This window comes from Saccopteryx leptura, chromosome 4, assembly GCF_036850995.1.
Source record: "Saccopteryx leptura isolate mSacLep1 chromosome 4, mSacLep1_pri_phased_curated, whole genome shotgun sequence".
Taxonomy (NCBI): domain Eukaryota; kingdom Metazoa; phylum Chordata; class Mammalia; order Chiroptera; family Emballonuridae; genus Saccopteryx; species Saccopteryx leptura.
The window spans coordinates 191,634,443-191,649,468 of record NC_089506.1 but is presented as its reverse complement, the minus strand read 5'-3'; positions in this window follow the sequence as shown (position 1 = coordinate 191,649,468).

Sequence of the window (15,026 nt, the reverse complement as noted above, 5' to 3'; positions counted from 1 at the left end):
TGAGGTTGCCAGTTTGAAACCCTGGGCTTGCCTGGTCAAGGCACATATGGGAGTTGATGCTTCCTGCTCTTCCCCTTTCTCTCTCTCTCTCTCTCTCCCTGCCTCTCTCTCTCTCCTCTCTAAAAATGGAATAAAGTCTTAAAAAAATAAAACACCCAGAATAACAAGTGTTTGGGAGAATATGAAGAAACTGGAATACCTGTGCACTGATCGTGGGGTTGTAAGATGTTGCAATTGCTATAGAAAATAGTCTGGCATTTCCTCCAAAAGTTAAAAATAGAACTACCATATATCCAGCAATCTCACTTCTGGGTATATGTCTGAAGGAAATGAAATCATTCTCTTGAAGAGATAGCTACATCTCTGTGTTTCCTGCAGCAACCTAGTATCCACCAACAAATGAATGGATAAAGAAAATGTGGTTTGTATGTATGCCCAATGAAATACTATTCATATTTTATGGCTAATACTTATTAGCCATAAAAAAGAAGAAAATACTGCCCTTTGTGACAACATGGATGGACCTTGAAAGAATTATGCAAAGGGAAAAGACAGAAAGAAATACTATATGTTCTCACTTATATGTGAAATCTAAAAAGCCAAACTGATAGAAATAGAGAGGAATGGTAGTCGGGCTGAGGGCAATGAGGAGATGTTGGTGAAAGGGTACAAACTTCCAGCTTTAATATAAGCAAGTTCTGGGGATTGAATGTATGTGTTATGATTCTAATGAACAATACTATATAAAGAACTCACAAAGCTCAGCAACAAATAAGCAAGCAATCCAATTAAAAAATGGGGAGAGGGCCCTGGCCGGTTGGCTCAGCGGTAGAGCGTCGGCCTGGTGTGCAGGGGACCCGGGTTCGATTCCCAGCCAGGGCACATAGGAGAAGCACCCATTTGCTTCTCCACCCCTCCCCCCTCTTTCCTCTCTGTCTCTCTCTTCCCCTCCCGAAGTCAAGGCTCCATTGGAGCAAAGATGGCCCGGGGCGCTGGGGATGGCTCCTTGGCCTCTGCCCCAGGCGCTGGAGTGGCTCTGGTCGCAGCAGAGCGATGCCCCGGAGGGGCAGAGCATCGCCCCCTGGTGGGCAGAGCTTCGCCCCTGGTGGGCGTGCCGGGTGGATCCCAGTCGGGCGCATGCGGGAGTCTGTCTGACTGTCTCTCCCCGTTTCCAGCTTCAGAAAAACAAAACAAAACAAAAAAATGGGGAGAGCCCTGGCTGGTTGGCTCAGTGGTAGAGTGTTGGCCTGGCATGTGGAAGTCCCAGGTTCGATTCCCAACACAGGAGAAGCACCCCCCCTCTCCTTTCTATCTCTCTTTCCCACTCTCAGCCAATGCTCATTGGAGCAGAGTTGGCCCCAGGCACTGAAGATGGCTCCATGGCCTCTGCCTCAGGTGTTAGAATGGCTCCAGTTGCAATGGAGTAACACCCCAGATGGGCAGAGCATTGCCCCCTGGTGGTCTTGCTAGGTATATCCCAGTCAGGTGCATGTGGGAATCTGTCTCTCTGCCTCCCTGCTTCTCACTTCAGAAAAATAAGAAAAAATAATGTGAAGAGGACCTCAACAGATGCTTCTCCCAAGAAGACATACAAATGGCCTACAGATATATGAAAAAATGCTCATCTTCACTAGCTATTTGAGAAATGCAAATCAAAACTACAATAAGATACCACCTCACACCTGTTAGATTGGCTGTTATCAACAAGACAGGTAAAAACAAGTGTTGGAGAGGCTGTGGAGAAAAAGGAATCCTCATTCACTGCTGGTAGAAATGTATGGAAGAAAGTATGGATAGAACTTTCCATACTCAAAAAATTAAGGATAGAACTACCAGCCTGATCTGTGGTGGTGCAGTGGATCATGTGTCATCCTGGAACACTGAGGTCGCCGGTTCAAAACCCTGGGCTTGCCCGGTCAAGGCACATATTGGAGTTGATGCTTCCTGCTCCTCCCCCCTTCTCTCTCTCTCTCTCTCTCTCTCTCTCTCTCTCTCTCTTCTCTAAAATGGATAAATAAAAATAATTAAAAAATAGAACTGTTTAAAAATTAAAAAAGAAAAAAAGAATAGAACTACCATATGACCCAGCAATCCCTCTACTGGGTATCTACCCTAAAAACTCAAAAAACATTGGTATGTAAAGACACATGCACCCCTATGTTCATCTCAGCATTGTTCACAGTGGCCAAGACATGGAATAACCAAAGTGCCTTTTGATAGAGGATTGGATAAAGAAGATATGGTGTATATATACAATGGAATACTACTTAGCCATAAGAAATGATGACATAGTGTTATTTATGACAACATGGCTGGACCTTGGGAACATTATATTAAGTGAAACAAGTAATTCAGAAAAAGCTAAAAACTGTATGATTTAACACCAGACAGAGAAATGTGAGAGAGGGGAAGGGAGTTGGGAGAAGGGTGTAAAGAAGGACAAATATAAGGTGACGGAAAATGATTTGATCTTGGGTGATGGATATACAATATAATCAACTATTCAAATGATGTAGTGATGTTTACCTGAAATCTGTGTATACTTGTTGATCATTGTCATTCTGTTAAATTTAATTTTCTAATTAACAATACTGTATTATATACTTGAAAGTTAAGAGAGTAGATATTAAACACTATTTCCACACACAGACACACAAATGGTAATTATGTGAGGAAATGGAGGTGTTAACTAGCCTTATTGTAGTAATTTCATAATATATCTGTGCATCAAATTACATTGTAATCCTTAAACTTACATGTTGTATATCAATATCTCAGTAAAGCTGGGGGGAAATAATGTATTATGGGGCTTATATTGTGTACAAGTAAAATACATAATGACAACATAAGGGCCAGAAGAGAGAAATGAAAATTATATAGGTATGGCAAAAGTGGGTTTGCAGTTGCTTATATGGAAAATACATAATAAATAATAAATTAATAAATAAAAACAGGAATAAACTGTTTCATATACTCAACTATAAGCCTATTTTTGTCCCACCCTGTATTATAAAGTTCCTAAGCTTCACATGATATGCCTACTATTACTTGACAGTAGACTCTGTAAACTTTAATCACTAAATAACGAAGAATTATAGTTAGCCAACAAAGGAGACTTGAATAACAAAAAGTACTAGATTAGTGTAAAGAATGCAGAACAAGAGGGAGAGAGGAACTAAGACTAAATACAAAACAACTATCAAGATGAGGAAAGCAAACCTAAAATGTTAATAACAACATTAAAAGTTAAGGATCTAAACACTCCAACTTACAGGCTTTGTAAAGTAAAAATACATTTAGCAAAATTCAATACCCATTCATGATTAAAGTAAAAATCTCCCAGCAGGCTAGAATAAGAAAGGAACTTTCTTAACCTAATAAAGTACAAATTAGAAAGCCTACAATTAACATCACAATGAGGAAAGACTGGGATAAGGTAAGGATGTCCACTCTTATCAGTTCTGTTCAATATTACCAGGGCAGTAAAGTCAAGAAAAAGAAGAAATTGACATATAAATTGTAAAGAAAGAAGTAAAGCCTGACCAGGTGGCAGCGTGGTAGCATGGTGGCACAGGGGATAGAGTGTTGGATTGGGACACGGAGGACCCAGGTTCGAAACTCTTAAGGTCACCGGCTTGAGTGCAGGCTCGCCAGCTTGAGCCTGGGGTTGCTGGCTTGAGCGTGGGATCATAGACATGACTCCATGGTCGCTAGCATGTGCCCAAAGGTTACTGGCTTAAGCAAGGGGTCACTCACTCTTCTGTAGCCCCCGGTCAAGGCACATATGAGAAAGCAATCAGTGAACAACTAAGGTGTCACAACAAAGAATTGATGTTTCTCATCTCTCTCCCTTCCTGTCTATCCCTATATATCCCTCTTTCTGATTCTCTCTTTCAAAAAAATAAATAAATAAATAAAAAGAAATTTAAAAAAAGAAAGAAGTAAAAATGTTCTTTATTTGCAGATGACATCGTGTTCACAGAAAATGCCTAGAAATATATAAAAACAAAAAATGCTGCTAAGACTTATGAGTGAATTTAGCAAGATTACAGGAAAAATAGGGTCAATATACAAAATCAATTGCATTTCTATATGCTAGCAACAAATTTTATATTTAAGAAAACAATACCAGGCCCTGGCCGGTTGGCTCAGCGGTAGAGCGTCGGCCTGGCGTGCAGGAGTCCCAGGTTCGATTCCCGGCCAGGGCACACAGGAGAGGCGCCCATTTGCTTCTCCACCCCTCCCCCTCTCCTTCCTCTCTGTCTCTCTCTTCCCCTCCCGCAGCGAGGCTCCATTGGAGCGGAGATGGCCCGGGTGCTGGGGATGGCTCTGTGGCCTCTGCCTCAGGCGCTAGAATGGCTCTGGATGCAACAGAGCGACGCCCCAGAGGGGCAAAGCATCGCCCCCTGGTGGGCATGCCGGGTGGATCCCGGTCAGGCGCATACGGGAGTCTGTCTGACTGCCTCCCCGTTTCCAGCTTCGGAAAAATGAAAAAAAAAAAAAAGAAAAAAGAATACAATACCAATTGTAATAGCATAAAAACATGAAATAAATTTAGCAAAATATATATACAACATATACATTAAAACATTACACTAAATCTGCAAAACATTTATTTACTATATTTTTTGCTCCATAAGATGCACCTGACCATAAGACATACCTAGGGTTTTAAGGAGGAAAGTAAGAAAAAAATCCTGAACCAAATGGTGTGTTAAAATATTTAATAAAATACTGTATTTTTTGCTACATAACACGCATGAGCATTTCCCCCTCCACTTTTTAGGGGGGGAAAGTGCATCTTATGGAGCGGAAAATATGCTAATTTTTTGACAGAGGGAGGGACAGATAGGGACAGACAGACAGGAAGGGAGAGAGATGAGAAACATCAGTTCTTCATTGCGGCTCCTTAGTTCATTGATTGCTTTCTCATATGTGCCTTGACTGGGAGGACTACAGCAGAGCGAGTGACCCCTTGCTCAAGTCAGCAATCCCAAGCTCAAGCTGATGAGCCTGTGCTCAAGCCGTTGACCTCAGGGTTTCGAATCTGGGTCCTCTGCGTCCCAGTCTGACACTCTACCCATTGCACCACTGCTTGGTCAGGCTGCAAAACATTTTTGACAAATGAAAGAAGATCTAAGTGGAGAGATGTATGTTCATGGATTAGAACATTCAATATTGTTAATGTAGCTATTATTCTCATATTGATCTATAGATTCAGTGCAATCCTAATGAAAAAAATCCCAGGGTGTGTCTGTGTGTGTTAGAAATTAACAAGGTGATTTAAAACTTACATGGCTATGCAAAGAACCCAGAATAGCCAAATCAACTTTGACAGAAGAAATAATAACAAAGTTGGAGGATTTACACTACCAGACTTCAAGACTTCAGTAAAAATTATAGTAATCAATACAGTATATTGGCATAAACACAGACATATAGCTCAACTGAACAGAGTTCAGAAGAAGATTAAAATATATATGTGGTCAACTGATGTTGTATATTGGTAGCATTGTCATGCAGTGGGGAAGGTGCTGCAACACTGGATGTATTAGTTATCTATTACTGCATAACAAGCTACCTCACAATTCAGTGGCATAAGTCAACACAAATTTCGTATCTTACAGTTTCTGTGAGTCAAGAACTTGGGAGTAGCTTAGATGGGTGTTTCTGGTTCAGGATTTTCATGAGGTAGCAGTCAAGACATCAGTGAGGGTTCCAATCACTAATGAAGGCTCACCTAAGGACCTGCTTCCAAGAGAGTTCACTCACAAGGTTATTTGGAAGAGGCCTCAGTTCCTTGCCAGCTGTTGGCAGAAGGCTACAGTTCCTCACCATGTGCATCTCTCCATAGGTCTGCTTAAGTGTGTCCTCACCACATGGCAGCTGGTTTCCCACAGAATAAGAAATCCAAGAAAGAGAAAGCAAGGAGGAACCACAGTGGCTTTTATGCCTTAATCTTGGGTCATACACCATCACTTCTTTACATTCTTTTCATTAAAATCAAGTCATTAAGTACAGCCCACACCTGCGAGGAGAAGAATTAGGTTCTATCTTTTGAAGAGAGAAGTGTCAAAAAATTTAGGGACGTTATAAAATGCCCACGCTAGGTATCCAAATGGAACAAAGTGAATCTCAACCCCTACCTCACACCATACACCAAAGTTATTTCAAAATGGGTCAGAGCACTAAATAAAAGTAAAACTATAAATCTTCTAAGGTAAAACATAGGATATAATCTTTGTAACCTTGGGTTAAGCAGATTTCTTAGTACACAAAAAGTACCGTTAAAAACTTCAGTGTCGGCCCTGGCTGGTTGGCTCAGCGGTAGAGCGTCAGCCTGGCGTGTGGGGCACCCAGGTTTGATTCCTGGGCAGGGCACATAGGAGAAGTGCCCATTTGCTTCTCCACCACCCCCTCCTTCCTCTCTGTCTCTCTCTTCCCCTCCCGCAGCCAAGGCTCCATTGGAGCAAAGATGGCCCGGGCGCTGGGGATGGCTCCTTGGCCTCTGCCCCAGGCGCTAGAGTGGCTCTGGTCGCGGCAGAGCGACGCCCTGGAGGGGCAGAGCATCGCCCCCTGGTGGGTAGAGCGTCGCCCCTGGTGGGCGTGCCAGGTGGATTCCGGTCGGGTGCATGCGGGAGTCTGTCTGACTGTCTCTCCCCGTTTCCAGCTTCAGAAAAATACAAAAAAAAAAAAAAATTCAGTGTCAGCCCTGGCCAGTTTGTTCAATGGTAGAGCGTCAGCCTGGCATGTGGATGTTCAGGTTCAATTCCCAGTTGGGGCACACAGGAGAAATGACTATCTACTTCTCCACTTCTCCCCTTTTCTCTTTCTCCTTCTCTCACAGCTATGGCTGGATTGGTTTGAGCACATTGCCCCGAATGCTGAGGATAGCACTGTGGAGTCTCCACCACAGGTGGTAAAAATAGCTGTTGCAGCATGGCCCCAGATAGGCAGAGCATTGGCCCCAGATGGGGGTCGCCGAGTGGATCCTGGTCGGGGTGCATGTAGGGGCCTATTTCTCTATCTCCCCACCTCTCACTTGGAAAATAAGAACAAAAAAACTTCAGTGTTGTACACATAGCAGTAGGTATAAATGTTAAAAACAATGTAAGTGGAAAAGTGATATAATAATATACACAGAGTTAAGGAATACTGAACAATAATATACCTAAAATGGATAACTACACATAAAGAGTGTAGTGCAAGGGAAAACACCATCTTCAGCATTTTGTGTTTATCTCTGCAGAGGAAGAGAAAGGGAAATGGCATCCAGGTGGGTTACACAAAAGGATTTTAATTGTATTTGTAATGTTATTTTTAAAGATCTGAAACATGGCAAAATATAAAAATTTGGTAAATCTAAGTGATAACATGGGGTACTCATTATATTATTCTCTGTACATTTCTAAGGTTTGAAATAATTCATAATAATTTTTTTTAAAGGAATGGGGTCAGCAAACTAGGACCTGCAAGAGGGTTTCACTGGAAAATACACACACATTAGATGATGTATTGTCTGTGGCTGCTTTCCTACCATACAGCAGAGTCAGTAGTTGTGATAGAGGCCATATGGCCTGTAAGCCTAAAATATTTTCTACTTGGTCCTGATTAATATCATCTACAGTGCTTGATGTAATGTCTTAAACATAGTAGGCTTTCAAGAAATGTGCTAAGTGCTCATAGACAGTGCATGTTGGTTATTTTGTTGAATATGAGTTGAGCTTTTACTAAAGGCCAGGTTATGTTGTAGGTACTAATTATATGTAATCAAGAAGACAGAGCTGGACACTTGAATCTATGTAAGCACAATAAATTAAAATCAATTAAAACAAAAATAGAAGAAGACAGAGCCGGGCCCAACTGTAATTTTCTTTATCCTTGGGATCCAAGTTGCCTCAGGTGTAATATATCAATAGTAGGACTTGATTGTGCTACTTCCCACTAGAGGGCAGCCTGAAGCTTACCCATAGTGGTGTGATAATAGCTCTCAACCCCAACAACCTAATACTATCAGGAAAAAACGGTCATGAAGGACAAAATACCAAACTACCCAAGGTTTGTATTTATTCTCTCAGGACTTTTGTTAAAAAAATTATAAAATGGGTCATATTTGTCTTTTGAACTTCTACCCTCGTATTTCTTCACCTTTTCTGCTTTTTTCCCTGTAGAGGTGGAGTGAAATGTTACAGGCAACACCTGTAAGTAAAAAATATGGGAAAAACAAGCAAGTGCATCTCTAACCAATAGATCATCCAGGGTAGGAAGGGAGAGCGATTCTTGGGGAGGGAGGGGTCAGCGTGGGAAGCGCAGAGCTGCATGCCAGAAACAACCCTGGAAGCAGGACCGTGTGTGCCTGCTTGCACACAGATACCAAGTTGGGTGTCTACCACATTAAAAGAAGAAACACATACCTTCTATTCACTAGTTCACTATTTATTGTGCACCCACTGTCAACTTTGTGCTACACAGAATACAGCAGTGAGCACTACAGACACTACCAGCCTTCAAGGAACATACAGTTTACTAGGGAAGTCAGACAGTAAACAAATAGAAATGAGCTAAAAAATACTGGAATAGTAAAGACTGTTTCAGTTACTAATAGCATACGAAACCAAGTGTAGTGGGATAAAACATTTTATTATGCTCAGGGATTCTGTGATTTCAGTGGACTGGCTTGTTTCTGCCCCACAAGGTCTGGGAAGACTCAAAGGCCAGGGGTGATTGATGGTTGAGAACTAGAATCATGTAGAGACATCTTTGCTCATATAGCTAGTGGCTGATGCTGCTGTCATCTGGGACCTCTGCGGACTGTGGGATGGAATGTATACATTTCTTCTCCATGTGTCTTTCCATATGGATTAGTTTGGACTTCTTCAGAATGCAGCAGTTTAATTCTAAGAGCAAACATTCCTGGAGAGAAGGGTGGAAGTGCATAGCATTTTGATCTAGCCTGGGAAGTGTCACAGCATCACTTCTGTCCTACTTTACTTGGTCAGGCAATCACAAAGGTCTGCATAGGTTCAAGGAGGAGAGCATATACTGCCTACCCCCACCACTTATTAGAAAAAACATTACAATTGTAAGAAGAGCATGTGGGATGGGAGATATTACTTGGCCACCTTCAGAAAATACAGTCTGCCACTGGCTGTCATGATAGCATAGGATGGAGTGGGGGTGGGGGAATAACAGCAAATGCCTCGGTGAGGAAGTCTTGTTTTTGGCTTAGGGAATAAGGGGCTAAGAGGAGCCTGGGGAAGAGTTTCAGGCAGAGGAATCAACATGTGTAAAGGCTGCAGTCCAGAGAGAGGCTGCTGTGGTTGAATGGGGAATGACTGTGGTAAAAGCATAAAGGGCAAGGAAACGATGCTTCATGAGGAGGAAACAGAGGATACCATGTACCCTGGGTCATACCCTCTGTGCTAGAACCCCTGGGAATAGGAGCAGCCTCCAGTCAGTGGAGTGTTAGGAAAAGGGGCTGGAGAGGACAGTAGCAGACAATGACCTCCTCAAGTTGGTGAAAGTGAGGGAAATGCTATAGGTTCGGTTACCATCTGATTACCCCAGTGGCCCGAGTATGGAAGATAAAATGGAATCTATCAAAGTCTTACAGATAAAGTAATGGAAGTCTGTAGAAAATATGCCAAGACTCCATCTGCCTCTAATATGCCTGAGGCAACTATGGATAAAAAGAGCTGGCACAAGGCATATCGGCAACACAATGGAAATGCGGAGACCCAGAAAGACTATAGTAAAAAATTCAAGGTGCTGTCACTTAGGCATCTGCTACCCTGTACTCCTTCCACTTATCCTTAATTCAAATCAGTGAGTGGGTTTTCTCTCATTTTATATTAGGGATTGAAAATGTCTCAAACTAGTCTTATCTCAAGTGTCAGATCCAAGAAATCTGTCTTTAAGATGGATACTGTGCAAGTATTAATACATGATATCAGACAACTAAATATCTGTATGCCAATGACAAGATAAACTGGAAAATCAGTAGGAACTAGATCATGAAGGACCTTATAAATTAAGTTAGAGTGTGGCTTGTGCGCTTCTCTAAACATACAATTTTAATCTAATTGCAGACATATGACACAGATTATGCGAATGCTAAACTACCTGCCACACTGACTTATGCTTCTGAAATTTTTGCTCATTCCACTTCTGCATGAAATGTCTTTACTCACCTGGAGAAACTTATTTATCTTCTAAGATTCTGCCTATGTGTCACCAACTCTGTGAACCCTTCTTCAACTCCAAATATATGGCCACCTTGGTGTCCCCACTTTATCTTGTATGGACTATTTTCATCGCACTTGTTTCCTTTGTTGTACTCATTCACATATACTTATGTATTCATTCACATATATTCTGCTCACAAAAAGTAGGAGATAATTTCAAAATGAATATGAAGCAATAAAATATCCCCTAATTTTTGTGAGCAGTATATATTTCCTACTCTAGTCTCTGGGCTCTTTAAAGACATTGATGGTGTCTTATTTGTTTATCTCTGGATGCCCAACATGGTGAGCACTCAATAAATGTTTGCAGACTATTGCATGAGTGAAAATTCCACCTTCAAATTAAAGCTAACAAGAATCTGACTTTCCTACTTTGGTGGGAGACTGTAGATAACTTGGGTTATCTTTTACTTGAAGGTTTAGGCTGTGTCAAAATCGAAGGGTATAGCCATCACCACCACCATGTAATGACGGCTTTTCTGTGCCAGTTGCTGTTGTAAGTGCTTGATTGTATATTAATCTATTTAATCCCCACCAGTTAGTCCTATTATAAGTTCAGCAAGTGTTGAAAAGGCTGCAGCTAGTCACCTGGAGAAGAGGGCCCAAATGGATAGATGAAATGAGGAAGACCTAGAGAGGTCTCATGAGCCACACATGGGTTGAGAGCTGAAGAGTAGAGTTCTTTCGGAAGATGGTTTGGGCTGTGTACTGGGTTAAGGTTTATAACTACCTGTTGTATGCAGTATGGGATCATGAGGCATAATCCATACATAAAATGGGTGGGATTTTTCATCACACACAGGAGCACATATATTGTTGCTAAAAATGAGGAGTAACACTCTAAAACTTATCAAGAAAACAATTTAAAATGCCTTAGTTTGTTTCCTGTTCCATAGAAACTGAAGTAAGCACATTTATCCTATTCCTCTTGCTAATTATGATCAAAACTGCTTCAGAATACATGAAGTAACTATCAGAAAACATTCTGAAAGGTGTAGAAAAAGAAGGCAAACTGGCTAGGGACTTGGGATGACCGAGTGGTGAGTTCCCTGGGTGATCTGTTTATTTGTTTTTTGCCTCCTAGATATCCTGACTTGGGGGTTAGAGCAATCTGCAACCGGAAAATGTTAATGACCGCCCCCCCCCCCCAAAACAAGCCCCAAGAAAAGCTCATTCTTTCTAGCCAAATGACCAGGAGGAGTGTAGCTCTGCAGGATGGTATCCGTGTGTGTGTGTGTGTGTGTGTGTGTGTGTGTGTGTGTGTGAGTGTGTGTGAGAGAGACAGAGACAGAGACAGAGACTGGAAGGAAGAGAGATGAGAAGCATCAATTCCTTGTTGAAGCACCTTAGTTATTCATTGATTGCTTTCTCATATGTTCCTTGACTGGGGGCTACAGCATACTGAGTGACCCCTTGCTCAAGCTGGTGAGCCTTGCTCAAACCAGATGAGCCCACACTCAAACTGGTGACCTCGGTGTTTCAAACCTGGGTCCTCCGCATCCCAGTCAGATGCTCTATCTACTGTGCCACCACCTGGTCAGGCAGGACGGTATCCTTTTGGTCATAGCCACCCTACTCTAGTCAAGCACCACAAAAGAACCCATATTGTTCCCACTCCCCACCAGGTGTTGCAGAAATTGTGGGGCAAAGCCCTGTTGACCATCCCTACCTTATACCAACAAAGCAAAGGTGGCATGTCTTTCCTCCACAACAGGCACTGAAGAGACCATAAGGAGGAGTTCTGTTAACTATTCACAACTTGCACTAATTGAATAATTAAAATGTGGTACCCCATTCCCTCTCAAATAGAGTGGGGAGCTAGAAAAAGAGATTATGCTTCCCCAAGCAGCGAATGTATGAAACCAACTGGTATCAAAGTAGCAAAAGCTTTGAGAACTGAATAACAATGTGGAATACTCTGAAGTTTCAAATTGGACTTGGTAGCATGCAGTGGAGCAGGTCAGAATGGTTTTGCAAAGGCTTTGAAAACTAAATTGATCGCCCTGGCCAGTTGGCTCAGCGGTAGAGCGTCGGCCTGGCGTGCAGGGGACCCGGGTTCGATTCCCGGCCAGGGCCCATAGGAGAAGCACCCATTTGCTTCTCCACCCCCCCTCCTTCCTCTCTGTCTCTCTCTTCCCCTCCCGCAGCCAAGGCTCCATTGGAGCACAGATGGCCTGGGCGCTGGGGATGGCTCCTTGGCCTCTGCCCCAGGCGCTAGAGTGGCTCTGGTTGCAGCAGAGCGACGCCCCGGAGGGGCAGAGCATCGCCCCCTGGTGGGCAGAGCGTTGCCCCTGGTGGGCGTGCCAGCTGGATCCCGGTCGGGTGCATGCGGGAGTCTGTCTGACTGTCTCTCCCCGTTTCCAGCTTCAGAAAAATACAAACAAACAAACAAACAAACAAAAAAACACCTAAATTGATCTTCAAACTAGAGCCCACAAAATTGGACTAGAATGTGCATTGTATATATAAAGATACTGATTCCCTGCTAAAATAGAAGATTTACATAGAAACCAGAGCCTCATTACATAATATTCAAAATATCTAGTATAGAAAAAGTTACCTCTCATACTAAGAACCATGAAAAACGACCCAAAAGACAACAGATACCAACACTGATGTGACAAATTGTGGGAATTATGGAACAAGGATTTTAGAGAAGCTGTCATTAAAATGTTCTAAGTAATTATGAACACTCTTGAAACAAATTGAAAAACAAAGTCTCAAAAGAAAAAGAAGATACAAAGACCCAAATGGAAATTTCAGAACTAAAAATTACAAGTAAAACAGTCACTGATGGCCTGACCTGTGGTGGCACAGTGGATAAAGTGTTGACCTGGAACACTGAGGTCACTGGTTAAAAACCTTGGATTTACCTGGTCAAGGCACATAAAAGAATTAATGCTTCCTGCTCTCCCCCCTTCTCTCTCTTTCTCCCTCTCTAAAATGAATAATAATTTAAAAAACTCACTGGGCTTGATAGCAAAATGGAAATTTAACAAAGGAAAGAATCACTGAACCTGAAGATATGTCAGTTGAAATTATCCAATCAGAACAACAGAAACAAAACAAAAAAAATGAACAAGTGCCTATGGGAAAATAACAAAAGATCTAGCACTCATGTTACTGGAGTCCCAGAAGGATAGTAAAAACTACAGAGCAAAAAAAAATTTTTTGAAAATATAATGGCTGAAAAATTCCCAAATATGGCAAAAGACATAAACCTATCATTTCAAGAATCTGAGCAAACTATAAAAGGATAAACCCAAATATATCAGCACCTGGACACATTATAATTAAATGTCTGAAAATTAAAGATAAAGAAAAAATTTTGGAAGTGCTGGAGAGCAATAAAGTATTACCTACAGGAGAATAACAATTCAAATGACAATGGGATTTCTCATCAGAAATCATGTACGTAGAAGGAAGTGGCAAAACATTTTTTAAAAAGATATTGATTTTAGAGAGAGAAGAGAGTGAGAAGTGGGGGGGGGGGGGTAGAAGCCGGAAACATAAACTTGTAGTAATTGCTTCTCATATGTGCCTTGACCCGGCCAAGCCCAGTTTCAAACCAGCAACCCCAGCATTCCTGGTTGACACTTTTATCTACTTAGCCACCACAGGTCAGGTGGCAAAACATTTTTTTTTCTTTTTTCTTTTTTGTATTTTTCTGAAGCTGGAAATGGGGAGAGACAGTCAGACAGACTCCCGCATGCGCCCGACCGGGATCCACCTGGCATGCCCACCAGGGGCACACTCTGCCCACCAGGGGGCGATGGCAAAACATTTTTAAAGTGATGAAAGAGACCCTGGCTGGTTGGTTCAGTGGTAGAGCATCGGCCCAGTGTGTGGAAGTCCTGGGTTCAATTTCTGGTCACAGCACACAGGAGAAGTGCCCATCTGCTTCTCCACCCCTTTCCCTTTTCTCCCCTTCTGTCTTCCTTCCTCTTACAGTCATGGCTCAAATGGTTCTAGCAAGTTGGCCCTGGGCACTGAGGATGGCTCCATGGCTTCACCTAAGGCGCTAAAATAGCTCAGTTGCCAAGCAACAGAGTAGCAGCCTCAGATGGGTAGAGTATTGCCCAGTAGGGGCTTACTGGGTGGATCCTGGTTGGGGCACATGCAGGAGTCTGTCTGTCTGCTTCCCTGTCTTTCACTTAAATAAAAATAAATAAGTAAAAATAAAGTACTGAACGAAAAGAACTGAAAATCCATAATTCTATATCCAATTAAAAATGACTTTCAGGAAGAAGGTGAAATAAAGATATCAGATGAAGCAAAATGATTTGCAACTATCAAGAAGTGATTTGCTCTAAAAGAAGTGATAAGGAAAAGTTCTTCAAATGGAAAGGAAATAACAGATACTTGAGACATCAAGAATGAAGAAAAGGCATTTTTAGGGTAAATATTTAGGTGAATATAATCTCTTGAATTTTTAAAGTTACGTTTGATGGATGGAAGCAAAATTAATAGCCCTGGTTGGTGGGCTCAGTGGATAGAGTGTCAGCCAGGCATATGGATGTCCCAGGTTTGATTCCCCATTAGGGCACACAAGAGAAGTGACCATCTGCTTCTCGCCCCTTCTCTCTCCCCCTTCTTTCCCTCTTCTCCTCCTGCAACCAGTGGCTCAATTGGTTTGAGCATCCGCCCCAGATGGGGGTTGCCTGGTAGATCCCAGTCAGGGTGCATGCAGGAGTCTGTCCCACTATCTCCCCTCTTCTCACTTAAAAAAAAAAAAAAAGCAAAACACTGTCTCATGTGGTTTTCAGTGTATACAGAGGTATT